The 26,169-nt window shown below is 38.9% G+C and overlaps 32 non-coding genes across 32 annotated transcripts; all 32 read left to right on the top strand.

The window, feature by feature from the left end:
• Positions 1 to 2,893: 2,893 nt before the first annotated feature.
• On the top strand, positions 2,894 to 2,966 carry Trnar-ucg (transfer RNA arginine (anticodon UCG)). Its single transcript has one exon. It is a non-coding gene; the product is annotated as a tRNA-Arg (tRNA).
• A 653-nt stretch (positions 2,967 to 3,619) lies between these two features.
• Positions 3,620 to 3,692, top strand: Trnar-ucg (transfer RNA arginine (anticodon UCG)). Its single transcript has one exon. It is a non-coding gene; the product is annotated as a tRNA-Arg (tRNA).
• Positions 3,693 to 4,340: 648 nt separating this feature from the next.
• On the top strand, positions 4,341 to 4,413 carry Trnar-ucg (transfer RNA arginine (anticodon UCG)). Its single transcript has one exon. It is a non-coding gene; the product is annotated as a tRNA-Arg (tRNA).
• A 651-nt stretch (positions 4,414 to 5,064) lies between these two features.
• On the top strand, positions 5,065 to 5,137 carry Trnar-ucg (transfer RNA arginine (anticodon UCG)). Its single transcript has one exon. It is a non-coding gene; the product is annotated as a tRNA-Arg (tRNA).
• A 652-nt stretch (positions 5,138 to 5,789) lies between these two features.
• Trnar-ucg (transfer RNA arginine (anticodon UCG)) lies at positions 5,790 to 5,862 on the top strand. Its single transcript has one exon. It is a non-coding gene; the product is annotated as a tRNA-Arg (tRNA).
• Positions 5,863 to 6,510: 648 nt separating this feature from the next.
• On the top strand, positions 6,511 to 6,583 carry Trnar-ucg (transfer RNA arginine (anticodon UCG)). Its single transcript has one exon. It is a non-coding gene; the product is annotated as a tRNA-Arg (tRNA).
• Positions 6,584 to 7,234: 651 nt separating this feature from the next.
• On the top strand, positions 7,235 to 7,307 carry Trnar-ucg (transfer RNA arginine (anticodon UCG)). The gene has a single exon. It is a non-coding gene; the product is annotated as a tRNA-Arg (tRNA).
• Positions 7,308 to 7,959: 652 nt separating this feature from the next.
• Trnar-ucg (transfer RNA arginine (anticodon UCG)) lies at positions 7,960 to 8,033 on the top strand. The gene has a single exon. It is a non-coding gene; the product is annotated as a tRNA-Arg (tRNA).
• A 652-nt stretch (positions 8,034 to 8,685) lies between these two features.
• On the top strand, positions 8,686 to 8,758 carry Trnar-ucg (transfer RNA arginine (anticodon UCG)). The gene has a single exon. It is a non-coding gene; the product is annotated as a tRNA-Arg (tRNA).
• Positions 8,759 to 9,406: 648 nt separating this feature from the next.
• On the top strand, positions 9,407 to 9,479 carry Trnar-ucg (transfer RNA arginine (anticodon UCG)). Its single transcript has one exon. It is a non-coding gene; the product is annotated as a tRNA-Arg (tRNA).
• Positions 9,480 to 10,130: 651 nt separating this feature from the next.
• Positions 10,131 to 10,203, top strand: Trnar-ucg (transfer RNA arginine (anticodon UCG)). Its single transcript has one exon. It is a non-coding gene; the product is annotated as a tRNA-Arg (tRNA).
• Positions 10,204 to 10,855: 652 nt separating this feature from the next.
• Trnar-ucg (transfer RNA arginine (anticodon UCG)) lies at positions 10,856 to 10,928 on the top strand. Its single transcript has one exon. It is a non-coding gene; the product is annotated as a tRNA-Arg (tRNA).
• A 648-nt stretch (positions 10,929 to 11,576) lies between these two features.
• On the top strand, positions 11,577 to 11,649 carry Trnar-ucg (transfer RNA arginine (anticodon UCG)). The gene has a single exon. It is a non-coding gene; the product is annotated as a tRNA-Arg (tRNA).
• A 651-nt stretch (positions 11,650 to 12,300) lies between these two features.
• On the top strand, positions 12,301 to 12,373 carry Trnar-ucg (transfer RNA arginine (anticodon UCG)). The gene has a single exon. It is a non-coding gene; the product is annotated as a tRNA-Arg (tRNA).
• Positions 12,374 to 13,025: 652 nt separating this feature from the next.
• Trnar-ucg (transfer RNA arginine (anticodon UCG)) lies at positions 13,026 to 13,098 on the top strand. The gene has a single exon. It is a non-coding gene; the product is annotated as a tRNA-Arg (tRNA).
• Positions 13,099 to 13,746: 648 nt separating this feature from the next.
• Trnar-ucg (transfer RNA arginine (anticodon UCG)) lies at positions 13,747 to 13,819 on the top strand. The gene has a single exon. It is a non-coding gene; the product is annotated as a tRNA-Arg (tRNA).
• Positions 13,820 to 14,470: 651 nt separating this feature from the next.
• Positions 14,471 to 14,543, top strand: Trnar-ucg (transfer RNA arginine (anticodon UCG)). The gene has a single exon. It is a non-coding gene; the product is annotated as a tRNA-Arg (tRNA).
• Positions 14,544 to 15,195: 652 nt separating this feature from the next.
• Positions 15,196 to 15,268, top strand: Trnar-ucg (transfer RNA arginine (anticodon UCG)). Its single transcript has one exon. It is a non-coding gene; the product is annotated as a tRNA-Arg (tRNA).
• A 652-nt stretch (positions 15,269 to 15,920) lies between these two features.
• Trnar-ucg (transfer RNA arginine (anticodon UCG)) lies at positions 15,921 to 15,993 on the top strand. The gene has a single exon. It is a non-coding gene; the product is annotated as a tRNA-Arg (tRNA).
• A 652-nt stretch (positions 15,994 to 16,645) lies between these two features.
• On the top strand, positions 16,646 to 16,718 carry Trnar-ucg (transfer RNA arginine (anticodon UCG)). The gene has a single exon. It is a non-coding gene; the product is annotated as a tRNA-Arg (tRNA).
• A 653-nt stretch (positions 16,719 to 17,371) lies between these two features.
• Trnar-ucg (transfer RNA arginine (anticodon UCG)) lies at positions 17,372 to 17,444 on the top strand. Its single transcript has one exon. It is a non-coding gene; the product is annotated as a tRNA-Arg (tRNA).
• A 652-nt stretch (positions 17,445 to 18,096) lies between these two features.
• Trnar-ucg (transfer RNA arginine (anticodon UCG)) lies at positions 18,097 to 18,169 on the top strand. The gene has a single exon. It is a non-coding gene; the product is annotated as a tRNA-Arg (tRNA).
• A 652-nt stretch (positions 18,170 to 18,821) lies between these two features.
• Positions 18,822 to 18,894, top strand: Trnar-ucg (transfer RNA arginine (anticodon UCG)). The gene has a single exon. It is a non-coding gene; the product is annotated as a tRNA-Arg (tRNA).
• Positions 18,895 to 19,547: 653 nt separating this feature from the next.
• Positions 19,548 to 19,620, top strand: Trnar-ucg (transfer RNA arginine (anticodon UCG)). The gene has a single exon. It is a non-coding gene; the product is annotated as a tRNA-Arg (tRNA).
• Positions 19,621 to 20,270: 650 nt separating this feature from the next.
• On the top strand, positions 20,271 to 20,343 carry Trnar-ucg (transfer RNA arginine (anticodon UCG)). Its single transcript has one exon. It is a non-coding gene; the product is annotated as a tRNA-Arg (tRNA).
• A 653-nt stretch (positions 20,344 to 20,996) lies between these two features.
• Positions 20,997 to 21,069, top strand: Trnar-ucg (transfer RNA arginine (anticodon UCG)). The gene has a single exon. It is a non-coding gene; the product is annotated as a tRNA-Arg (tRNA).
• A 652-nt stretch (positions 21,070 to 21,721) lies between these two features.
• Trnar-ucg (transfer RNA arginine (anticodon UCG)) lies at positions 21,722 to 21,794 on the top strand. Its single transcript has one exon. It is a non-coding gene; the product is annotated as a tRNA-Arg (tRNA).
• Positions 21,795 to 22,447: 653 nt separating this feature from the next.
• Positions 22,448 to 22,520, top strand: Trnar-ucg (transfer RNA arginine (anticodon UCG)). The gene has a single exon. It is a non-coding gene; the product is annotated as a tRNA-Arg (tRNA).
• A 652-nt stretch (positions 22,521 to 23,172) lies between these two features.
• On the top strand, positions 23,173 to 23,245 carry Trnar-ucg (transfer RNA arginine (anticodon UCG)). The gene has a single exon. It is a non-coding gene; the product is annotated as a tRNA-Arg (tRNA).
• A 653-nt stretch (positions 23,246 to 23,898) lies between these two features.
• Trnar-ucg (transfer RNA arginine (anticodon UCG)) lies at positions 23,899 to 23,971 on the top strand. The gene has a single exon. It is a non-coding gene; the product is annotated as a tRNA-Arg (tRNA).
• A 1,135-nt stretch (positions 23,972 to 25,106) lies between these two features.
• Positions 25,107 to 25,179, top strand: Trnar-ucg (transfer RNA arginine (anticodon UCG)). Its single transcript has one exon. It is a non-coding gene; the product is annotated as a tRNA-Arg (tRNA).
• A 653-nt stretch (positions 25,180 to 25,832) lies between these two features.
• On the top strand, positions 25,833 to 25,905 carry Trnar-ucg (transfer RNA arginine (anticodon UCG)). The gene has a single exon. It is a non-coding gene; the product is annotated as a tRNA-Arg (tRNA).
• The last annotated feature ends 264 nt before the right edge of the window (positions 25,906 to 26,169 follow it).

Below are 26,169 nucleotides of genomic sequence, written 5' to 3' on the forward strand. Positions count from 1 at the left end.
CGGTTACCCGGCACAAATAAGGAAACAAGAGTGTCGGCATTTGGAGATGATACGACTGCAATTTTATCTGAAGAGAGTTCTGTTCCGCATGAAATTAAAATAGCAGAAATTTATGGAAACGCCTCAGGAGCAAAACTCAACTTGTTGAAAAGCACGGTTCTTCCCATTGGTAACTCGGACGAAACTAACGTGCACAGTGGTGGGCTTAACATCACTACAAATTCAAAGATTTGTGGGGTATTTTTTGGACCAGATCAAACAGAACTCAATTCTGAGCGTGTTTTAAGTAAGGTAAAGAAACATGTATCAGCATGGAATGGAAGATATTTGACCCTACGGGGGAGGTCTGTCTTAATTAATACAGTTGCTTTAGCTGTCTTATGGTTTTCTGCACAGTGTACTCTGTTGCCACCTAAATGTGTCAATCAATGTTCCCAAACTGTGTTCAGATTTTTGTGGGATAACAAGCCCGAAAGTTTGAAGAGAGTTGTTGTACATAATAAAATAGGGAATGGAGGTCTAAACGTACATAATATAGAATGTAAAATAAAAGCACTTGTTACTCGGCATGTTTTAAAATTAATTCATGGAACAACAGCGGAATGGAAATACTTTGCCATCTATTGGTTGAGTTTACCCCTAAGGCATGTTTATCGTGAATTCTGTCGTTCCAATGTCCCACATTCTGAAAACATTCCACCTTTTTATAAACTGGCCTTGAGCGCCTGGAGAGAATTTACCACAGGTGTACAGCAACCTGTAACATTGTGTTCAAGCAGGTATATTTATGAATATTTTGTAACAAAAATAGTACATTGTCCAAGAGCAATGGTGTCTTGTGCCGCATTTGGACTGGGTTAGAATATGGAAAACTCTTTTTCATCAATTCTTAGATCACAATTTGGTCAACTTCAGTTACAAGTTGGTTCATGACATTTTGCTCGTAAAGGAAACACTTCTTACGAGAAATGTAGCCATCGATGACTTGTGTGTTTTTGCTCCCTGTCTGAAACTTGGCAACATCTGTTTGTACAATGTAAAATCGTTCAGGATGTGTTTAATGACTTTAACCGGATATTTGTTTTGTTTGCGAACTACGTACCAAATATGGACTCGGAAACATTAATTTACAAGGTATTCAATTCCACCTTTAACCAGGAAGTTAGAGCGGTGATGGTGTATGTCATATGTGTTCTTCAGTTTAGTATTTGGTGTGCACGCAACGACATAATATTTCAGAAAAAAAAAACAGGGATTCTGTTGCTATTGTTAAAGCCGCCAAAGGAATAATTAAAACCCGTATTCATGTTGACTTTTTTCGACTAGACAGGTTATCTTTCGAGAAAATCTGGTGTATAAACAAAGTCTTCTGTACATTACGGAATGATAAATTAGTGTATTTATTGAAATGAGCAGCTAATATGCAATTGTTCTATTCACAAAGCAGTCATCTTTTCTGTGATATTTTATTTTAATTAAGACTGCCTTCTGACTTCAAAAGTTTGTGATAGTCGGGTATTTTGAAATCTTGTGTATTTGATGACAATCTGGGAAGAAATTCAACAATTTTCAAAAAAAAAAAAAAAGACTTTTAAATTAGACGTGGAATGCCTGCAACGAGTTGATGGCTATGGTGTAAAACCCAGTCTAGGGCATTCTACAGATTGTAAACACAAACAATTTTACTTGAACTCAAGTATAACGACTGTCCTTGCAAAAAGCACATTTGAATGTTGCTGGGAGAGAATTTTCACTTCACCGTTAAACTGATTCTTTAATGATTTTTTTATTCTACTTTTTTCAAAGACAGTGTGCTCGAGGTATTTAAGTCGTCACAACAACCATACCTACAACGACCTACTGTCAGGAGAAATCAAGGCATATTGGTGTTAGAAGAAAGATAGTACAACGGGTTTGGTTTGGATTTGTGTTCGAGCGTGGGTAACAAATAACTTCTTGTTGTGTGAAATGAAAGAAGTTAAATAGTGGTTATATTTTGAAGATTGTGTAAAATTGTACTAGGTGATTTTTGTGCAGCGTGTTATATACAAGCAAATCTGTATGGGAGATGATGTAAAACTTGAGGTTATAAGAAGGCCACATTTCAACTGCCGTGAAAAGGTGTGTTTAAAGTGTTTGCATATCTTTGTTCTCAATGGCCCCGTCGCCTAATGGATAAGGCGTCTGACTTCGAATCAGAAGATTGCGAGTATCAGTCTCGTCGGGGTCGAAAGTATCCATGTATTTTTTTATTCAATATCGATAGTGGGACAAACCTTGGACGATGCGTTGGGCGGGAATTTCTGTCCTCGGGCAACTAAAGACTTTTAAATTAAACGTGGAATGCCTGCAACGAGTTGATGACTTTGGTGTAACACCCAGTCTAGGGCATTCTACAGATTGTAAAAATAAACAACTTTTCTTGAACTCAAGTATAACGACTGTCCTTGCAAAAAGCACATTTGAATGTTGCTGGAAGAGAATTTTCACTTTACCGTTAAACTGATTCTTTAATGATTTTTTTATTCTGCTTTTTTCAAAGACAGTGTTCTCGTGGTATTTAAGTCGTCACACCAACCATACCTACAACGACCTACGGTCTGGAGAAATCAAGGCATATTGGTGTTAGAAGAAAGATAGTACAACAGGTTTGGTTTGGATTTGTGTTCGAGCGTGGGTAACAAATAACTTCTTGTTGTGTGAAGTGAAAGAAGTTAAATAGTGCTTTTATTTTGAAGATTGTGTAAAATTGTACTAGGTGATTTTTGCGCAGCCTGTTATATACTAGCAAATCTGTATGGGAGATGATGTAAAACTTGAGGTTATAAGAAGGCCACATTTCAGCTGCCGTGAAAAGGTGTGTTTAAAGTGTTTGCATATCTGTGTTCTCAATGGCCCCGTGGCCTAATGGATAAGGCGTCTGACTTCGAATCAGAAGATTGCGAGTTCGAGTCTCGTCGGGGTCGAAAGTGTCCATATTAATTTGTATTCAACATCGATAGTTAGACGATGCGTTGGGCGGGAATTTCTGTCCTCGGGCAACCAGAGACTTTTAAATTAAACATGGAATGCCTGCAACAAGTTGATGACTTTGGTGCAACACCCAGTCTAGGGCATTCTACAGATTGTAAAAATCAACAACTTTTCTTGAACTCAAGTATAACGACTGTCCTTGCAAAAAAGCACATTTGAATGTTGCTGGAAGAGAATTTTCACTTTACCGTTAAACTGATTCTTTAATGATTTTTTTATTCTGCTTTTTTCAAAGACAGTGTACTCGTGGTATTTAAGTCGTCACACCAACCATACCTACAACGACCTACTGTCAGGAGAAATCAAGGCATATTGGTGTTAGAAGAAAGAGAGTACAACGGGTTTGGTTTGGATTTGTGTTCGAGCGTGGGTAACAAATAACTTCTTGTTGTGTGAAGTGAAAGAAGTTAAATAGTGCTTTTATTTTGAAGATTGTGTAAAATTGTACTAGGTGATTTTTGCGCAGCCTGTTATATACTAGCAAATCTGTCTGGGAGATGATGTAAAACTTGAGGTTATAAGAAGGCCACATTTCAGCTGCCGTGAAAAGGTGTGTTTAAAGTGTTTGCATATCTGTGTTATCAATGGCCCCGTGGCCTAATGGATAAGGCGTCTGACTTCGAATCAGAAGATTGCGAGTTCGAGTCTCGTCGGGGTCGAAAGTGTCCATATTAGTTTGTATTCAACATCGATAGTTAGACGATACGTTGGGCGGGAATTTCTGTTCTCGGGCAACTAAAGACTTTTAAATTAAACGTGGAATACCTGCAACGAGTTGATGATTATGGTGTAACACCCAGTCTAGGGCATTCTACAGATTGTAAAAACAAACAATTTTACTTGAACTCAAGTATAACGACTGTCCTTGCAAAAAGCACATTTGAATGTTGCTGGAAGAGAATTTTCACTTTACCGTTAAACTGATTCTTTAATGATTTTTTTATTCTGCTTTTTTCAAAGACTGTGTACTCGTGGTATTTAAGTCGTCACACCAACCATACCTACAACGACCTACTGTCAGGAGAAATCAAGGCATATTGGTGTTAGAAGAAAGAGAGTACAACGGGTTTGGTTTGGATTTGTGTTCGAGCGTGGGTAACAACTTCTTGTTGTGTGAAGTGAAAGAAGTTAAATAGTGCTTTTATTTTGAAGATTGTGTAAAATTGTAGTAGGTGATTTTTCTGCAGCCTGTTATATACTAGCAAATCTGTATGGGAGATGATGTAAAACTTGAGGTTATATAAAGGCCACATTTCAGCTGCCGTGAAAAGGTGTGTTTAAAGTGTTTGCATATCTGTGTTCTCAATGGCCCCGTGGCCTAATGGATAAGGCGTCTGACTTCGAATCAGAAGATTGCGAGTTCGAGTCTCGTCGGGGTCGAAAGTGTCCATATTAGTTTGTATTCAACATCGATAGTTAGACGATGCGTTTGGGCGGGAATTTCTGTCCTCGGGCAACCAGAGACTTTTAAATTAAACGTGGAATGCCTGTAACGAGTTGATGACTTTTGTGTAACACCCAGTCTAGGGCATTCTACAAATTGTAAAAACAAACAATTTTACTTGAACTCAAGTATAACGACTGTCCTTGCAAAAAGCACATTGGAATGTTGCTGGAAGAGAATTTTCACTTAACCGTTAAACTGATTCTTTAATGATTTTTTTATTCTGCTTTTTTCATAGACAGTGTACTCGTGGTATTTAAGTCGTCACACCAACCATACCTACAACGACCTACGGTCAGGAGAAATCAAGGCATATTGGTGTTAGAAGAAGGAGAGTACAACGGGTTTGGTTTTGATTTGTGTTCGAGCGTGGGTAACAAATAACTTCTTGTTGTGTGAAGTAAAAGAAGTTAAATAGTGCTTTTATTTTGAAGATTGTGTAAAATTGTACTAGGTGATTTTTGCGCAGCCTGTTATACTAGCAAATCTGTATGGGAGATGATGTAAAACTTGAGGTTATAAGAAGGCCACATTTCAGCTGCCGTGAAAAGGTGTGTTTAAAGTGTTTGCATATCTGTGTTATCAATGGCCCCGTGGCCTAATGGATAAGGCGTCTGACTTCGAATCAGAAGATTGCGAGTTCGAGTCTCGTCGGGGTCGAAAGTGTCCATATTAATTTGTATTCAACATCGATAGTTAGACGATGCGTTGGGCGGGAATTTCTGTCCTCGGGCAACCAGAGACTTTTAAATTAAACATGGAATGCCTGCAACGAGTTGATGACTTTGGTGTAACACCCAGTCTAGGGCATTCTACAGATTGTAAAAATCAACAACTTTTCTTGAACTCAAGTATAACGACTGTCCTTGCAAAAAGCACATTTGAATGTTGCTGGAAGAGAATTTTCACTTTACCGTTAAACTGATTCTTTAATGATTGTTTTATTCTGCTTTTTTCAAAGACAGTGTTCTCGTGGTATTTAAGTCGTCACACCAACCATACCTACAACGACCTACGGTCAGGAGAAATCAAGGCATATTGGTGTTAGAAGAAAGATAGTACAACGGGTTTGGTTTGGATTTGTGTTCGAGCGTGGGTAACAAATAACTTCTTGTTGTGTGAAGTGAAAGAAGTTAAATAGTGCTTTTATTTTGAAGATTGTGTAAAATTGTACTAGGTGATTTTTGCGCAGCGTGTTATATACTAGCAAATCTGTATGGGAGATGATGTAAAACTTGAGGTTATAAGAAGGCCACATTTCAGCTGCCGTGAAAAGGTGTGTTTAAAGTGTTTGCATATCTGTGTTCTCAATGGCCCCGTGGCCTAATGGATAAGGCGTCTGACTTCGAATCAGAAGATTGCGAGTTCGAGTCTCGTCGGGGTCGAAAGTCTCCATATTAGTTTGTATTCAACATCGATAGTTAGACGATGCGTTGGGCGGGAATTTCTGTCCTCGGGCAACTAAAGACTTTTAAATTAAACGTGGAATACCTGCAACGAGTTAATGATTATGGTGTAACACCCAGTCTAGGGCATTCTACAGATTGTAAAAACAAACAATTTTACTTGAACTCAAGTATAACGACTGTCCTTGCAAAAAGCACATTTGAATGTTGCTGGAAGAGAATTTTCACTTTACCGTTAAACTGATTCTTTAATGATTTTTTTATTCTGCTTTTTTCAAAGACTGTGTACTCGTGGTATTTAAGTCGTCACACCAACCATACCTACAACGACCTACTGTCAGGAGAAATCAAGGCATATTGGTGTTAGAAGAAAGAGAGTACAACGGGTTTGGTTTGGATTTGTGTTCGAGCGTGGGTAACAACTTCTTGTTGTGTGAAGTGAAAGAAGTTAAATAGTGCTTTTATTTTGAAGATTGTGTAAAATTGTAGTAGGTGATTTTTGTGCAGCCTGTTATATACTAGCAAATCTGTATGGGAGATGATGTAAAACTTGAGGTTATATAAAGGGCACATTTCAGCTGCCGTGAAAAGGTGTGTTTAAAGTGTTTGCATATCTGTGTTCTCAATGGCCCCGTGGCCTAATGGATAAGGCGTCTGACTTCGAATCAGAAGATTGCGAGTTCGAGTCTCGTCGGGGTCGAAAGTGTCCATATTAGTTTGTATTCAACATCGATAGTTAGACGATGCGTTTGGGCGGGAATTTCTGTCCTCGGGCAACCAGAGACTTTTAAATTAAACGTGGAATGCCTGTAACGAGTTGATGACTTTTGTGTAACACCCAGTCTAGGGCATTCTACAAATTGTAAAAACAAACAATTTTACTTAAACTCAAGTATAACGACTGTCCTTGCAAAAAGCACATTGGAATGTTGCTGGAAGAGAATTTTCACTTAACCGTTAAACTGATTCTTTAATGATTTTTTTATTTTGCTTTTTTCATAGACAGTGTACTCGTGGTATTTAAGTCGTCACACCAACCATACCTACAACGACCTACGGTCAGGAGAAATCAAGGCATATTGGTGTTAGAAGAAGGAGAGTACAACGGGTTTGGTTTGGATTTGTGTTCGAGCGTGGGTAACAAATAACTTCTTGTTGTGTGAAGTAAAAGAAGTTAAATAGTGCTTTTATTTTGAAGATTGTGTAAAATTGTACTAGGTGATTTTTGCGCAGCCTGTTATACTAGCAAATCTGTATGGGAGATGATGTAAAACTTGAGGTTATAAGAAGGCCACATTTCAGCTGCCGTGAAAAGGTGTGTTTAAAGTGTTTGCATATCTGTGTTATCAATGGCCCCGTGGCCTAATGGATAAGGCGTCTGACTTCGAATCAGAAGATTGCGAGTTCGAGTCTCGTCGGGGTCGAAAGTGTCCATATTAATTTGTATTCAACATCGATAGTTAGACGATGCGTTGGGCGGGAATTTCTGTCCTCGGGCAACCAGAGACTTTTAAATTAAACGTGGAATGCCTGCAACGAGTTGATGACTTTGGTGTAACACCCAGTCTAGGGCATTCTACAGATTGTAAAAATCAACAACTTTTCTTGAACTCAAGTATAACGACTGTCCTTGCAAAAAGCACATTTGAATGTTGCTGGAAGAGAATTTTCACTTTACCGTTAAACTGATTCTTTAATGATTGTTTTATTCTGCTTTTTTCAAAGACAGTGTTCTCGTGGTATTTAAGTCGTCACACCAACCATACCTACAACGACCTACGGTCAGGAGAAATCAAGGCATATTGGTGTTAGAAGAAAGCGAGTACAACGGGTTTGGTTTGGATTTGTGTTCGAGCGTGGGTAACAAATAACTTCTTGTTGTGTGAAGTGAAAGAAGTTAAATAGTGCTTTTATTTTGAAGATTGTGTAAAATTGTACTAGGTGATTTTTGCGCAGCGTGTTATATACTAGCAAATCTGTATGGGAGATGATGTAAAACTTGAGGTTATAAGAAGGCCACATTTCAGCTGCCGTGAAAAGGTGTGTTTAAAGTGTTTGCATATCTGTGTTCTCAATGGCCCCGTGGCCTAATGGATAAGGCGTCTGACTTCGAATCAGAAGATTGCGAGTTCGAGTCTCGTCGGGGGTCGAAAGTCTCCATATTAGTTTGTATTCAACATCGATAGTTAGACGATGCGTTGGGCGGGAATTTCTGTCCTCGGGCAAGTTAAGACTTTTAAATTAAACGTGGAATGCCTGTAACGAGTTGATGACTTTGGTGTAACACCCAGTCTAGGGCATTCTACAAATTGTAAAAACAAACAATTTTACTTGAACTCAAGTATAACGACTGTCCTTGCAAAAAGCACATTTGAATGTTGCTGGAAGAGAATTTTCACTTTACCGTTAAACTGATTCTTTAATGATTTTTTTATTCTGCTTTTTTCAAAGACAGTGTACTCGTGGTATTTAAGTCGTCACACCAACCATACCTACAACGACCTACGGTCAGGAGAAATCAAGGCATATTGGTGTTAGAAGAAAGAGAGTACAACGGGTTTGGTTTGGATTTGTGTTCGAGCGTGGGTAACAAATAACTTCTTGTTGTGTGAAGTAAAAGAAGTTAAATAGTGCTTTTATTTTGAAGATTGTGTAAAATTGTACTAGGTGATTTTTGCGCAGCGTGTTATATACTAGCAAATCTGTATGGGAGATGATGTAAAACTTGAGGTTATAAGAAGGCCACATTTCAGCTGCCGTGAAAAGGTGTGTTTAAAGTGTTTGCATATCTGTGTTATCAATGGCCCCGTGGCCTAATGGATAAGGCGTCTGACTTCGAATCAGAAGATTGCGAGTTCGAGTCTCGTCGGGGTCGAAAGTGTCCATATTAGTTTGTATTCAACATCGATAGTTAGACGATACGTTGGGCGGGAATTTCTGTTCTCGGGCAACTAAAGACTTTTAAATTAAACGTGGAATACCTGCAACGAGTTGATGATTATGGTGTAACACCCAGTCTAGGGCATTCTACAGATTGTAAAAACAAACAATTTTACTTGAACTCAAGTATAACGACTGTCCTTGCAAAAAGCACATTTGAATGTTGCTGGAAGAGAATTTTCACTTTACCGTTAAACTGATTCTTTAATGATTTTTTTATTCTGCTTTTTTCAAAGACTGTGTACTCGTGGTATTTAAGTCGTCACACCAACCATACCTACAACGACCTACTGTCAGGAGAAATCAAGGCATATTGGTGTTAGAAGAAAGAGAGTACAACGGGTTTGGTTTGGATTTGTGTTCGAGCGTGGGTAACAACTTCTTGTTGTGTGAAGTGAAAGAAGTTAAATAGTGCTTTTATTTTGAAGATTGTGTAAAATTGTAGTAGGTGATTTTTCTGCAGCCTGTTATATACTAGCAAATCTGTATGGGAGATGATGTAAAACTTGAGGTTATATAAAGGCCACATTTCAGCTGCCGTGAAAAGGTGTGTTTAAAGTGTTTGCATATCTGTGTTCTCAATGGCCCCGTGGCCTAATGAATAAGGCGTCTGACTTCGAATCAGAAGATTGCGAGTTCGAGTCTCGTCGGGGTCGAAAGTGTCCATATTAGTTTGTATTCAACATCGATAGTTAGACGATGCGTTTGGGCGGGAATTTCTGTCCTCGGGCAACCAGAGACTTTTAAATTAAACGTGGAATGCCTGTAACGAGTTGATGACTTTTGTGTAACACCCAGTCTAGGGCATTCTACAAATTGTAAAAACAAACAATTTTACTTAAACTCAAGTATAACGACTGTCCTTGCAAAAAGCACATTGGAATGTTGCTGGAAGAGAATTTTCACTTAACCGTTAAACTGATTCTTTAATGATTTTTTTATTCTGCTTTTTTCATAGACAGTGTACTCGTGGTATTTAAGTCGTCACACCAACCATACCTACAACGGCCTACGGTCAGGAGAAATCAAGGCATATTGGTGTTAGAAGAAGGAGAGTACAACGGGTTTGGTTTTGATTTGTGTTCGAGCGTGGGTAACAAATAACTTCTTGTTGTGTGAAGTAAAAGAAGTTAAATAGTGCTTTTATTTTGAAGATTGTGTAAAATTGTACTAGGTGATTTTTGCGCAGCCTGTTATACTAGCAAATCTGTATGGGAGATGATGTAAAACTTGAGGTTATAAGAAGGCCACATTTCAGCTGCCGTGAAAAGGTGTGTTTAAAGTGTTTGCATATCTGTGTTATCAATGGCCCCGTGGCCTAATGGATAAGGCGTCTGACTTCGAATCAGAAGATTGCGAGTTCGAGTCTCGTCGGGGTCGAAAGTGTCCATATTAATTTGTATTCAACATCGATAGTTAGACGATGCGTTGGGCGGGAATTTCTGTCCTCGGGCAACCAGAGACTTTTAAATTAAACATGGAATGCCTGCAACGAGTTGATGACTTTGGTGTAACACCCAGTCTAGGGCATTCTACAGATTGTAAAAATCAACAACTTTTCTTGAACTCAAGTATAACGACTGTCCTTGCAAAAAGCACATTTGAATGTTGCTGGAAGAGAATTTTCACTTTACCGTTAAACTGATTCTTTAATGATTGTTTTATTCTGCTTTTTTCAAAGACAGTGTTCTCGTGGTATTTAAGTCGTCACACCAACCATACCTACAACGACCTACGGTCAGGAGAAATCAAGGCATATTGGTGTTAGAAGAAAGATAGTACAACGGGTTTGGTTTGGATTTGTGTTCGAGCGTGGGTAACAAATAACTTCTTGTTGTGTGAAGTGAAAGAAGTTAAATAGTGCTTTTATTTTGAAGATTGTGTAAAATTGTACTAGGTGATTTTTGCGCAGCGTGTTATATACTAGCAAATCTGTATGGGAGATGATGTAAAACTTGAGGTTATAAGAAGGCCACATTTCAGCTGCCGTGAAAAGGTGTGTTTAAAGTGTTTGCATATCTGTGTTCTCAATGGCCCCGTGGCCTAATGGATAAGGCGTCTGACTTCGAATCAGAAGATTGCGAGTTCGAGTCTCGTCGGGGTCGAAAGTCTCCATATTAGTTTGTATTCAACATCGATAGTTAGACGATGCGTTGGGCGGGAATTTCTGTCCTCGGGCAACTAAAGACTTTTAAATTAAACGTGGAATACCTGCAACGAGTTAATGATTATGGTGTAACACCCAGTCTAGGGCATTCTACAGATTGTAAAAACAAACAATTTTACTTGAACTCAAGTATAACGACTGTCCTTGCAAAAAGCACATTTGAATGTTGCTGGAAGAGAATTTTCACTTTACCGTTAAACTGATTCTTTAATGATTTTTTTATTCTGCTTTTTTCAAAGACTGTGTACTCGTGGTATTTAAGTCGTCACACCAACCATACCTACAACGACCTACTGTCAGGAGAAATCAAGGCATATTGGTGTTAGAAGAAAGAGAGTACAACGGGTTTGGTTTGGATTTGTGTTCGAGCGTGGGTAACAACTTCTTGTTGTGTGAAGTGAAAGAAGTTAAATAGTGCTTTTATTTTGAAGATTGTGTAAAATTGTAGTAGGTGATTTTTGTGCAGCCTGTTATATACTAGCAAATCTGTATGGGAGATGATGTAAAACTTGAGGTTATATAAAGGCCACATTTCAGCTGCCGTGAAAAGGTGTGTTTAAAGTGTTTGCATATCTGTGTTCTCAATAGCCCCGTGGCCTAATGGATAAGGCGTCTGACTTCGAATCAGAAGATTGCGAGTTCGAGTCTCGTCGGGGTCGAAAGTGTCCATATTAGTTTGTATTCAACATCTATAGTTAGACGATGCGTTTGGGCGGGAATTTCTGTCCTCGGGCAACCAGAGACTTTTAAATTAAACGTGGAATGCCTGTAACGAGTTGATGACTTTTGTGTAACACCCAGTCTAGGGCATTCTACAAATTGTAAAAACAAACAATTTTACTTAAACTCAAGTATAACGACTGTCCTTGCAAAAAGCACATTGGAATGTTGCTGGAAGAGAATTTTCACTTAACCGTTAAACTGATTCTTTAATGATTTTTTTATTTTGCTTTTTTCATAGACAGTGTACTCGTGGTATTTAAGTCGTCACACCAACCATACCTACAACGACCTACGGTCAGGAGAAATCAAGGCATATTGGTGTTAGAAGAAGGAGAGTACAACGGGTTTGGTTTTGATTTGTGTTCGAGCGTGGGTAACAAATAACTTCTTGTTGTGTGAAGTAAAAGAAGTTAAATAGTGCTTTTATTTTGAAGATTGTGTAAAATTGTACTAGGTGATTTTTGCGCAGCCTGTTATACTAGCAAATCTGTATGGGAGATGATGTAAAACTTGAGGTTATAAGAAGGCCACATTTCAGCTGCCGTGAAAAGGTGTGTTTAAAGTGTTTGCATATCTGTGTTATCAATGGCCCCGTGGCCTAATGGATAAGGCGTCTGACTTCGAATCAGAAGATTGCGAGTTCGAGTCTCGTCGGGGTCGAAAGTGTCCATATTAATTTGTATTCAACATCGATAGTTAGACGATGCGTTGGGCGGGAATTTCTGTCCTCGGGCAACCAGAGACTTTTAAATTAAACGTGGAATGCCTGCAACGAGTTGATGACTTTGGTGTAACACCCAGTCTAGGGCATTCTACAGATTGTAAAAATCAACAACTTTTCTTGAACTCAAGTATAACGACTGTCCTTGCAAAAAGCACATTTGAATGTTGCTGGAAGAGAATTTTCACTTTACCGTTAAACTGATTCTTTAATGATTGTTTTATTCTGCTTTTTTCAAAGACAGTGTTCTCGTGGTATTTAAGTCGTCACACCAAACATACCTACAACGACCTACGGTCAGGAGAAATCAAGGCATATTGGTGTTAGAAGAAAGATAGTACAACGGGTTTGGTTTGGATTTGTGTTCGAGCGTGGGTAACAAATAACTTCTTGTTGTGTGAAGTGAAAGAAGTTAAATAGTGCTTTTATTTTGAAGATTGTGTAAAATTGTACTAGGTGATTTTTGCGCAGCGTGTTATATACTAGCAAATCTGTATGGGAGATGATGTAAAACTTGAGGTTATAAGAAGGCCACATTTCAGCTGCCGTGAAAAGGTGTGTTTAAAGTGTTTGCATATCTGTGTTCTCAATGGCCCCGTGGCCTAATGGATAAGGCGTCTGACTTCGAATCAGAAGATTGCGAGTTCGAGTCTCGTCGGGGTCGAAAGTCTCCATATTAGTTTGTATTCAACATCGATAGTTAGACGATGCGTTGGGCGGGAATTTCTGTCCTCGGGCAACTAAAGACTTTTAAATTAAACGTGGAATACCTGCAACGAGTTAATGATTATGGTGTAACACCCAGTCTAGGGCATTCTACAGATTGTAAAAACAAACAATTTTACTTGAACTCAAGTATAACGACTGTCCTTGCAAAAAGCACATTTGAATGTTGCTGGAAGAGAATTTTCACTTTACCGTTAAACTGATTCTTTAATGATTTTTTTATTCTGCTTTTTTCAAAGACTGTGTACTCGTGGTATTTAAGTCGTCACACCAACCATACCTACAACGACCTACTGTCAGGAGAAATCAAGGCATATTGGTGTTAGAAGAAAGAGAGTACAACGGGTTTGGTTTGGATTTGTGTTCGAGCGTGGGTAACAACTTCTTGTTGTGTGAAGTGAAAGAAGTTAAATAGTGCTTTTATTTTGAAGATTGTGTAAAATTGTACTAGGTGATTTTTGTGCAGCCTGTTATATACTAGCAAATCTGTATGGGAGATGATGTAAAACTTGAGGTTATATAAAGGCCACATTTCAGCTGCCGTGAAAAGGTGTGTTTAAAGTGTTTGCATATCTGTGTTCTCAATGGCCCCGTGGCCTACTGGATAAGGCGTCTGACTTCGAATCAGAAGATTGCGAGTTCGAGTCTCGTCGGGGTCGAAAGTGTCCATATTAGTTTGTATTCAACATCTATAGTTAGACGATGCGTTTGGGCGGGAATTTCTGTCCTCGGGCAACCAGAGACTTTTAAATTAAACGTGGAATGCCTGTAACGAGTTGATGACTTTTGTGTAACACCCAGTCTAGGGCATTCTACAAATTGTAAAAACAAACAATTTTACTTAAACTCAAGTATAACGACTGTCCTTGCAAAAAGCACATTGGAATGTTGCTGGAAGAGAATTTTCACTTAACCGTTAAACTGATTCTTTAATGATTTTTTTATTTTGCTTTTTTCATAGACAGTGTACTCGTGGTATTTAAGTCGTCACACCAACCATACCTACAACGACCTACGGTCAGGAGAAATCAAGGCATATTGGTGTTAGAAGAAGGAGAGTACAACGGGTTTGGTTTGGATTTGTGTTCGAGCGTGGGTAACAAATAACTTCTTGTTGTGTGAAGTAAAAGAAGTTAAATAGTGCTTTTATTTTGAAGATTGTGTAAAATTGTACTAGGTGATTTTTGCGCAGCCTGTTATACTAGCAAATCTGTATGGGAGATGATGTAAAACTTGAGGTTATAAGAAGGCCACATTTCAGCTGCCGTGAAAAGGTGTGTTTAAAGTGTTTGCATATCTGTGTTATCAATGGCCCCGTGGCCTAATGGATAAGGCGTCTGACTTCGAATCAGAAGATTGCGAGTTCGAGTCTCGTCGGGGTCGAAAGTGTCCATATTAATTTGTATTCAACATCGATAGTTAGACGATGCGTTGGGCGGGAATTTCTGTCCTCGGGCAACCAGAGACTTTTAAATTAAACGTGGAATGCCTGCAACGAGTTGATGACTTTGGTGTAACACCCAGTCTAGGGCATTCTACAGATTGTAAAAATCAACAACTTTTCTTGAACTCAAGTATAACGACTGTCCTTGCAAAAAGCACATTTGAATGTTGCTGGAAGAGAATTTTCACTTTACCGTTAAACTGATTCTTTAATGATTGTTTTATTCTGCTTTTTTCAAAGACAGTGTTCTCGTGGTATTTAAGTCGTCACACCAACCATACCTACAACGACCTACGGTCAGGAGAAATCAAGGCATATTGGTGTTAGAAGAAAGCGAGTACAACGGGTTTGGTTTGGATTTGTGTTCGAGCGTGGGTAACAAATAACTTCTTGTTGTGTGAAGTGAAAGAAGTTAAATAGTGCTTTTATTTTGAAGATTGTGTAAAATTGTACTAGGTGATTTTTGCGCAGCGTGTTATATACTAGCAAATCTGTATGGGAGATGATGTAAAACTTGAGGTTATAAGAAGGCCACATTTCAGCTGCCGTGAAAAGGTGTGTTTAAAGTGTTTGCATATCTGTGTTCTCAATGGCCCCGTGGCCTAATGGATAAGGCGTCTGACTTCGAATCAGAAGATTGCGAGTTCGAGTCTCGTCGGGGTCGAAAGTCTCCATATTAGTTTGTATTCAACATCGATAGTTAGACGATGCGTTGGGCGGGAATTTCTGTCCTCGGGCAAGTTAAGACTTTTAAATTAAACGTGGAATGCCTGCAACGAGTTGATGACTTTGGTGTAACACCCAGTCTAGGGCATTCTACAAATTGTAAAAACAAACAATTTTACTTGAACTCAAGTATAACGACTGTCCTTGCAAAAAGCACATTTGAATGTTGCTGGAAGAGAATTTTCACTTTACCGTTAAACTGATTCTTTAATGATTTTTTTATTCTGCTTTTTTCAAAGACAGTGTACTCGTGGTATTTAAGTCGTCACACCAACCATACCTACAACGACCTACGGTCAGGAGAAATCAAGGCATATTGGTGTTAGAAGAAAGAGAGTACAACGGGTTTGGTTTGGATTTGTGTTCGAGCGTGGGTAACAAATAACTTCTTGTTGTGTGAAGTGAAAGAATTTAAATAGTGCTTTTATTTTGAAGATTGTGTAAAATTGTACTAGGTGATTTTTGCGCAGCGTGTTATATACTAGCAAATCTGTATGGGAGATGATGTAAAACTTGAGGTTATAAGAAGGCCACATTTCAGCTGCCGTGAAAAGGTGTGTTTAAAGTGTTTGCATATCTGTGTTCTCAATGGCCCCGTGGCCTAATGGATAAGGCGTCTGACTTCGAATCAGAAGATTGCGAGTTCGAGTCTCGTCGGGGTCGAAAGTGTCCATATTAATTTGTTTTCAACATCGATAGTTAGACGATACGTTGGGCGGGAATTTCTGTCCTCGGGCAACTAAAGACTTTTAAATTAAACGTGGAATGCCTGCAACGAGTTGATGACTTTGGTGTAACACCCAGTCTAGGGCATTCTACAGATTGTAAAAAGAAACAATTTTACTTGAACTCAAGTATAACGACTGTCCTTGCAAAAAGCACATTTGAATGTTGCTGGAAGAGAATTTTCACTTTACCGTTAAACTGATTCTTTAATGATTTTTTTATTCTGCTTTTTTCAAAGACAGTGTACTCGTGGTATTTAAGTCGTCACACCAACCATACCTACAACGACCTACTGTCAGGAGAAATCAAGGCATATTGGTGTTAGAAGAAAGAGAGTACAACGGGTTTGGTTTGGATTTGTGTTCGAGCGTGGGTAACAAATAACTTCTTGTTGTGTGAAGTGAAAGAAGTTAAATAGTGCTTTTATTTTGAAGATTGTGTAAAATTGTACTAGGTGATTTTTGCGCAGCCTGTTATATACTAGCAAATCTGTATGGGAGATGATGTAAAACTTGAGGTTATAAGAAGGCCACATTTCAGCTGCCGTGAAAAGGTGTGTTTAAAGTGTTTGCATATCTGTGTTCTCAATGGCCCCGTGGCCTAATGGATAAGGCGTCTGACTTCGAATCAGAAGATTGCGAGTTCGAGTCTCGTCGGGGTCGAAAGTGTCCATATTAGTTTGTATTCAACATCGATAGTTAGACGATGCGTTTGGGCGGGAATTTCTGTCCTCGGGCAACTAAAGACTTTTAAATTAAACGTGGAATGCCTGCAACGAGTTGATGATTATGGTGTAACACCCAGTCTAGGGCATTCTACAGATTGTAAAAATCAACAACTTTTCTTGAACTCAAGTATAACGACTGTCCTTGCAAAAAGCACATTTGAATGTTGCTGGAAGAGAATTTTCACTTTACCGTTAAACTGATTCTTTAATGATTGTTTTATTCTGCTTTTTTCAAAGACAGTGTTCTCGTGGTATTTAAGTCGTCACACCAACCATACCTACAACGACCTACGGTCAGGAGAAATCAAGGCATATTGGTGTTAGAAGAAAGCGAGTACAACGGGTTTGGTTTGGATTTGTGTTCGAGCGTGGGTAACAAATAACTTCTTGTTGTGTGAAGTGAAAGAAGTTAAATAGTGCTTTTATTTTGAAGATTGTGTAAAATTGTACTAGGTGATTTTTGCGCAGCGTGTTATATACTAGCAAATCTGTATGGGAGATGATGTAAAACTTGAGGTTATAAGAAGGCCACATTTCAGCTGCCGTGAAAAGGTGTGTTTAAAGTGTTTGCATATCTGTGTTCTCAATGGCCCCGTGGCCTAATGGATAAGGCGTCTGACTTCGAATCAGAAGATTGCGAGTTCGAGTCTCGTCGGGGTCGAAAGTCTCCATATTAGTTTGTATTCAACATCGATAGTTAGACGATGCGTTGGGCGGGAATTTCTGTCCTCGGGCAAGTTAAGACTTTTAAATTAAACGTGGAATGCCTGCAACGAGTTGATGACTTTGGTGTAACACCCAGTCTAGGGCATTCTACAAATTGTAAAAACAAACAATTTTACTTGAACTCAAGTATAACGACTGTCCTTGCAAAAAGCACATTTGAATGTTGCTGGAAGAGAATTTTCACTTTACCGTTAAACTGATTCTTTAATGATTTTTTTATTCTGCTTTTTTCAAAGACAGTGTACTCGTGGTATTTAAGTCGTCACACCAACCATACCTACAACGACCTACTGTCAGGAGAAATCAAGGCATATTGGTGTTAGAAGAAAGAGAGTACAACGGGTTTGGTTTGGATTTGTGTTCGAGCGTGGGTAACAAATAACTTCTTGTTGTGTGAAGTGAAAGAATTTAAATAGTGCTTTTATTTTGAAGATTGTGTAAAATTGTACTAGGTGATTTTTGGGCAGCGTGTTATATACTAGCAAATCTGTATGGGAGATGATGTAAAACTTGAGGTTATAAGAAGGCCACATTTCAGCTGCCGTGAAAAGGTGTGTTTAAAGTGTTTGCATATCTGTGTTCTCAATGGCCCCGTGGCCTAATGGATAAGGCGTCTGACTTCGAATCAGAAGATTGCGAGTTCGAGTCTCGTCGGGGTCGAAAGTGTCCATATTACTTTGTTTTCAACATCGATAGTTAGACGATACGTTGGGCGGGAATTTCTGTCCTCGGGCAACTAAAGACTTTTAAATTAAACGTGGAATGCCTGCAACGAGTTGATGACTTTGGTGTAACACCCAGTCTAGGGCATTCTACAGATTGTAAAAAGAAACAATTTTACTTGAACTCAAGTATAACGACTGTCCTTGCAAAAAGCACATTTGAATGTTGCTGGAAGAGAATTTTCACTTTACCGTTAAACTGATTCTTTAATGATTTTTTTATTCTGCTTTTTTCAAAGACAGTGTACTCGTGGTATTTAAGTCGTCACACCAACCATACCTACAACGACCTACTGTCAGTAGAAATCAAGGCATATTGGTGTTAGAAGAAAGAGAGTACAACGGGTTTGGTTTGGATTTGTGTTCGAGCGTGGGTAACAAATAACTTCTTGTTGTGTGAAGTGAAAGAAGTTAAATAGTGCTTTTATTTTGAAGATTGTGTAAAATTGTACTAGGTGATTTTTGCGCAGCCTGTTATATACTAGCAAATCTGTATGGGAGATGATGTAAAACTTGAGGTTATAAGAAGGCCACATTTCAGCTGCCGTGAAAAGGTGTGTTTAAAGTGTTTGCATATCTGTGTTCTCAATGGCCCCGTGGCCTAATGGATAAGGCGTCTGACTTCGAATCAGAAGATTGCGAGTTCGAGTCTCGTCGGGGTCGAAAGTGTCCATATTAGTTTGTATTCAACATCGATAGTTAGACGATGCGTTTGGGCGGGAATTTCTGTCCTCGGGCAACTAAAGACTTTTAAATTAAACGTGGAATGCCTGCAACGAGTTGATGATTATGGTGTAACACCCAGTCTAGGGCATTCTACAGATTGTAAAAACAAACAATTTTACTTGAACTCAAGTATAACGACTGTCCTTGCAAAAAGCACATTTGAATGTTGCTGGAAGAGAATTTTCACTTTACCGTTAAACTGATTCTTTAATGATTTTTTTATTCTGCTTTTTTCAAAGACAGTGTTCTCGTGGTATTTAAGTCGTCACAACAACCATACCTACAACGACCTACGGTCTGGAGAAATCAAGGCATATTGGTGTTAGAAGAAAGAGAGTACAACGGGTTTGGTTTGGATTTGTGTTCGAGCGTGGGTAACAAATAACTTCTTGTTGTGTGAAGTAAAAGAAGTTAAATAGTGCTTTTATTTTGAAGATTGTGTAAAATTGTACTAGGTGATTTTTGCGCAGCCTGTTATATACTAGCAAATCTGTATGGGAGATGATGTAAAACTTGAGGTTATAAGAAGGCCACATTTCAGCTGCCGTGAAAAGGTGTGTTTAAAGTGTTTGCATATCTGTGTTCTCAATGGCCCCGTGGCCTAATGGATAAGGCGTCTGACTTCGAATCAGAAGACTGCGAGTTCGAGTCTCGTCGGGGTCGAAAGTGTCCATATTAGTTTGTATTCAACATCGATAGTTAGACGATGCGTTGGGCGGGAATTTCTGCCCTCGGGCAACCAGAGACTTTTAAATTAAACGTGGAATGCCTGCAACGAGTTGATGACTTTGGTGTAACACCCAGTCTAGGGCATTCTACAAATTGTAAAAACAAACAATTTTACTTGAACTCAAGTATAACGACTGTCCATGCAAAATGCACATTGGAATGTTGCTGGAAGAGAATTTTCACATTACCGTTAAACTGATTCTTTAATGATTTTTTTATTCTGCTTTTTTCAAAGACAGTGTTCTCGTGGTATTTAAGTCGTCACACCAACCATACCTACAACGACCTACGGTCTGGAGAAATCAAGGCATATTGGTGTTAGAAGAAAGAGAGTACAACGGGTTTGGTTTGGATTTGTGTTCGAGCGTGGGTAACAAATAACTTCTTGTTGTGTGAAGTGAAAGAAGTTAAATAGTGCTTTTATTTTGAAGATTGTGTAAAATTGCACTAGGTGATTTTTGCGCAGCGTGTTATACTAGCAAATCTGTATGGGAGATGATGTAAAACTTGAGGTTATAAGAAGGCCACATTTCAGCTGCCGTGAAAAGGTGTGTTTAAAGTGTTTGCATATCTGTGTTATCAATGGCCCCGTGGCCTAATGGATAAGGCGTCTGACTTCGAATCAGAAGATTGCGAGTTCGAGTCTCGTCGGGGTCGAAAGTCTCCATATTAGTTTGCATTCAACATCGATAGTTAGACGATGCGTTTGGGCGGGAATTTCTGTCCTCGGGCAACCAGAGACTTTTAAATTAAACGTGGAATGCCTGCAACGAGTTGATGACTTTGGTGTAACACCCAGTCTAGGGCATTCTACAGATTGTAAAAACAAACAATTTTACTTGAACTCAAGTATAACGACTGTCCTTGCAAAAAGCTCATTGGAATGTTGCTGGAAGAGAATTTTCACTTTACCGTTAAACTGATTCTTTAATGATTTTTTTATTCTGCTTTTTTCAAAGACAGTGTACTCGTGGTATTTAAGTCGTCACACCAACCATACCTACAACGACCTACTGTCAGGAGAAATCAAGGCATATTGGTGTTAGAAGAAAGATAGTACAACGGGTTTGGTTTGGATTTGTGTTCGAGCGTGGGTAACAAATAACTTCTTGTTGTGTGAAGTGAAAGAAGTTAAATAGTGCTTTTATTTTGAAGATTGTGTAAAATTGTACTAGGTGATTTTTGCGCAGCCTGTTATATACTAGCAAATCTGTATGGGAGATGATGTAAAACTTGAGGTTATAAGAAGGCCACATTTCAGCTGCCGTGAAAAGGTGTGTTTAAAGTGTTTGCATATCTGTGTTCTCAATGGCCCCGTGGCCTAATGGATAAGGCGTCTGACTTCGAATCAGAAGACTGCGAGTTCGAGTCTCGTCGGGGTCGAAAGTGTCCATATTAGTTTGTATTCAAAATCGATAGTTAGACGATGCGTTGGGCGGGAATTTCTGCCCTCGGGCAACCAGAGACTTTTAAATTAAACGTGGAATGCCTGCAACGAGTTGATGACTTTGGTGTAACACCCAGTTTAGGGCATTCTACAAATTGTAAAAACAAACAATTTTACTTGAACTCAAGTATAACGACTGTCCATGCAAAATGCACATTGGAATGTTGCTGGAAGAGAATTTTCACTTTACCGTTAAACTGATTCTTTAATGATTTTTTTATTCTGCTTTTTTCAAAGACAGTGTTCTCGTGGTATTTAAGTCGTCACAACAACCATACCTACAACGACCTACGGTCTGGAGAAATCAAGGCATATTGGTGTTAGAAGAAAGATAGTACAACGGGTTTGGTTTGGATTTGTGTTCGAGCGTGGGTAACAAATAACTTCTTGTTGTGTGAAGTGAAAGAAGTTAAATAGTGCTTTTATTTTGAAGATTGTGTAAAATTGTACTAGGTGATTTTTGCGCAGCCTGTTATATACTAGCAAATCTGTATGGGAGATGATGTAAAACTTGAGGTTATAAGAAGGCCACATTTCAGCTGCCGTGAAAAGGTGTGTTTAAAGTGTTTGCATATCTGTGTTCTCAATGGCCCCGTGGCCTAATGGATAAGGCGTCTGACTTCGAATCAGAAGATTGCGAGTTCGAGTCTCGTCGGGGTCGAAAGTGTCCATATTAGTTTGTATTCAACATCGATAGTTAGACGATGCGTTTGGGCGGGAATTTCTGTCCTCGGGCAACCAGAGACTTTTAAATTAAACGTGGAATGCCTGCAATGAGTTGATGACTTTTGTGTAACACCCAGTCTAGGGCATTCTACAAATTGTAAAAACAAACAATTTTACTTGAACTCAAGTATAACGACTGTCCTTGCAAAAAGCACATTTGAATGTTGCTGGAAGAGAATTTTCACTTTACCGTTAAACTGATTCTTTAATGATTTTTTTATTCTGCTTTTTTCAAAGACTGTGTACTCGTGGTATTTAAGTCGTCACACCAACCATACCTTCAACGACCTACTGTCAGGAGAAATCAAGGCATATTGGTGTTAGAAGAAAGAGAGTACAACGGGTTTGGTTTGGATTTGTGTTCGAGCGTGGGTAACAAATAACTTCTTGTTGTGTGAAGTGAAAGAAGTTAAATAGTGCTTTTATTTTGAAGATTGTGTAAAATTGTACTAGGTGATTTTTGCGCAGCGTGTTATATACTAGCTAATCTGTATGGGAGATGATGTAAAACTTGAGGTTATAAGAAGGCCACATTTCAGCTGCCGTGAAAAGGTGTGTTTAAAGTGTTTGCATATCTGTGTTATCAATGGCCCCGTGGCCTAATGGATAAGGCGTCTGACTTCGAATCAGAAGATTGCGAGTTCGAGTCTCGTCGGGGTCGAAAGTGTCCATATTAATTTGTATTCAACATCGATAGTTAGACGATGCGTTGGGCGGGAATTTCTGTCCTCGGGCAACTAAAGACTTTTAAATTAAACGTGGAATGCCTGCAACGGGTTGATGACTTTGGTGTAACACCCAGTCTAGGGCATTCTACAGATTGTAAAAATCAACAACTTTTCTTGAACTCAAGTATAACGACTGTCCTTGCAAAAAGCACATTTGAATGTTGCTGGAAGAGAATTTTCACTTTACCGTTAAACTGATTCTTTAATGATTTTTTTATTCTGCTTTTTTCAAAGACAGTGTTCTCGTGGTATTTAAGTCGTCACAACAACCATACCTACAACGACCTACGGTCTGGAGAAATCAAGGCATATTGGTGTTAGAAGAAAGATAGTACAACGGGTTTGGTTTGGATTTGTGTTCGAGCGTGGGTAACAAATAACTTCTTGTTGTGTGAAGTGAAAGAAGTTAAATAGTGCTTTTATTTTGAAGATTGTGTAAAATTGTACTAGGTGATTTTTGCGCAGCCTGTTATATACTAGCAAATCTGTATGGGAGATGATGTAAAACTTGAGGTTATAAGAAGGCCACATTTCAGCTGCCGTGAAAAGGTGTGTTTAAAGTGTTTGCATATCTGTGTTCTCAATGGCCCCGTGGCCTAATGGATAAGGCGTCTGACTTCGAATCAGAAGATTGCGAGTTCGAGTCTCGTCGGGGTCGAAAGTGTCCATATTAGTTTGTATTCAACATCGATAGTTAGACGATGCGTTTGGGCGGGAATTTCTGTCCTCGGGCAACCAGAGACTTTTAAATTAAACGTGGAATGCCTGCAACGAGTTGATGACTTTTGTGTAACACCCAGTCTAGGGCATTCTACAAATTGTAAAAACAAACAATTTTACTTGAACTCAAGTATAACGACTGTCCTTGCAAAAAGCACATTTGAATGTTGCTGGAAGAGAATTTTCACTTTACCGTTAAACTGATTCTTTAATGATTTTTTTATTCTGCTTTTTTCAAAGACTGTGTTCTCGTGGTATTTAAGTCGTCACACCAACCATACCTTCAACGACCTACTGTCAGGAGAAATCAAGGCATATTGGTGTTAGAAGAAAGAGAGTACAACGGGTTTGGTTTGGATTTGTGTTCGAGCGTGGGTAACAAATAACTTCTTGTTGTGTGAAGTGAAAGAAGTTAAATAGTGCTTTTATTTTGAAGATTGTGTAAAATTGTACTAGGTGATTTTTGCGCAGCCTGTTATATACTAGCAAATCTGTATGGGAGATGATGTAAAACTTGAGGTTATAAGAAGGCCACATTTCAGCTGCCGTGAAAAGGTGTGTTTAAAGAGTTTGCGTATCTGTGTTCTCAATGGCCCCGTGGCCTAATGGATAAGGCTTTTGACTTCGAATCAGAAGATTGCGAGTTCGAGTCTCGTCGGGGTCGAAAGTGTCCATATTAGTTTGTATTCAACATCGATAGTTAGACGATACGTTGGGCGGGAATTTCTGTCCTCGGGCAACTAAAGACTTTTAAATTAAACGTGGAATGCCTGCAACGAGTTGATGATTATGGTGTAACACCCAGTCTAGGGCATTCTACAGATTGTAAAAAGAAACAATTTTACTTGAACTCAAGTATAACGACTGTCCTTGCAAAAAGCACATTTGAATGTTGCTGGAAGAGAATTTTCACTTTACCGTTAAACTGATTCTTTAATGATTTTTTTATTCTGCTTTTTTTCAAAGACAGTGTACTCGTGGTATTTAAGTCGTCACACCAACCATACCTACAACGACCTACGGTCTGGAGAAATCAAGGCATATTGGTGTTAGAAGAAAGAGAGTACAACGGGTTTGGTTTGGATTTGTGTTCGAGCGTGGGTAACTTCGAATCAGAAGATTGCGAGTTCGAGTCTCGTCGGGGTCGAAAGTGTCCATATTACTTTGTTTTCAACATCGATAGTTAGACGATACGTTGGGCGGGAATTTCTGTCCTCGGGCAACTAAAGACTTTTAAATTAAACGTGGAATGCCTGCAACGAGTTGATGATTATGGTGTAACACCCAGTCTAGGGCATTCTACAGATTGTAAAAAGAAACAATTTTACTTGAACTCAAGTATAACGACTGTCCTTGCAAAAAGCACATTTGAATGTTGCTGGAAGAGAATTTTCACTTTACCGTTAAACTGATTCTTTAATGATTTTTTTATTCTGCTTTTTTCAAAGACAGTGTTCTCGTGGTATTTAAGTCGTCACACCAACCATACCTACAACGACCTACGGTCTGGAGAAATCAAGGCATATTGGTGTTAGAAGAAAGATAGTACAACGGGTTTGGTTTGGATTTGTGTTCGAGCGTGGGTAACAAATAACTTCTTGTTGTGTGAAGTGAAAGAAGTTAAATAGTGCTTTTATTTTGAAGATTGTGTAAAATTGTACTAGGTGATTTTTGCGTAGCCTGTTATATACTAGCAAATCTGTATGGGAGATGATGTAAAACTTGAGGTTATAAGAAGGCCACATTTCAGCTGCCGTGAAAAGGTGTGTTTGAAGTGTTTGCGTATCTGTGTTCTCAATGGCCTCGTGGCCTAATGGATAAGGCGTCTGACTTCGAATCAGAAGATTGCGAGTTCGAGTCTCGTCGGGGTCGAAAGTCTCCATATTAGTTTGTATTCAACATCGATAGTTAGACGATGCGTTTGGGCGGGAATTTCTGTCCTCGGGCAACCAGAGACTTTTAAATTAAACGTGGAATGCCTGCAACGAGTTGATGACTTTTGTGTAACACCCAGTCTAGGGCATTCTACAAATTGTAAAAACAAACAATTTTACTTGAACTCAAGTATAACGACTGTCCTTGCAAAAAGCACATTGGAATGTTGCTGGAAGAGAATTTTCACATCACCGTTAAACTGATTCTTTAATGATTTTTTTATTCTGCTTTTTTCAAAGACAGTGTACTCGTGGTATTTAAGTCGTCACACCGACCATACCTACAACGACCTACGGTCAGGAGAAATCAAGGCAGATTGGTGTTAGAAGAAAGAGAGTACAACGGGTTTGGTTTGGATTTGTGTTCGAGCGTGGGTAACAAATAACTTCTTGTTGTGTGAAATGAAAGAATTTAAACAGTGCTTTTATTTTGAAGATTGTGTAAAATTGTACTAGGTGATTTTTGCGCAGCCTGTTATATACTAGCAAATCTGTATGGGAGATGATGTAAAACTTGAGGTTATAAGAAGGCCACATTTCAGCTGCCGTGAAAAGGTGTGTTTAAAGTGTTTGCATATCTGTGTTCTCAATGGCCCCGTGGCCTAATGGATAAGGCGTCTGACTTCGAATCAGAAGATTGCGAGTTCGAGTCTCGTCGGGGTCGAAAGTGTCCATATTACTTTGTTTTCAACATCGATAGTTAGACGATGCGTTGGGCGGGAATTTCTGTCCTCGGGCAACTAAAGACTTTTAAATTAAACGTGGAATGCCTGCAACGAGTTGATGATTATGGTGTAACACCCAGTCTAGGGCATTCTACAGATTGTAAAAACAAACAATTTTACTTGAACTCAAGTATAACGACTGTCCTTGCAAAAAGCACATTTGAATGTTGCTGGAAGAGAATTTTCACTTTACCGTTAAACTG

The sequence above is a fragment of the Liolophura sinensis genome, chromosome 9 (genome assembly GCF_032854445.1).
Source record: "Liolophura sinensis isolate JHLJ2023 chromosome 9, CUHK_Ljap_v2, whole genome shotgun sequence".
Taxonomy (NCBI): domain Eukaryota; kingdom Metazoa; phylum Mollusca; class Polyplacophora; order Chitonida; family Chitonidae; genus Liolophura; species Liolophura sinensis.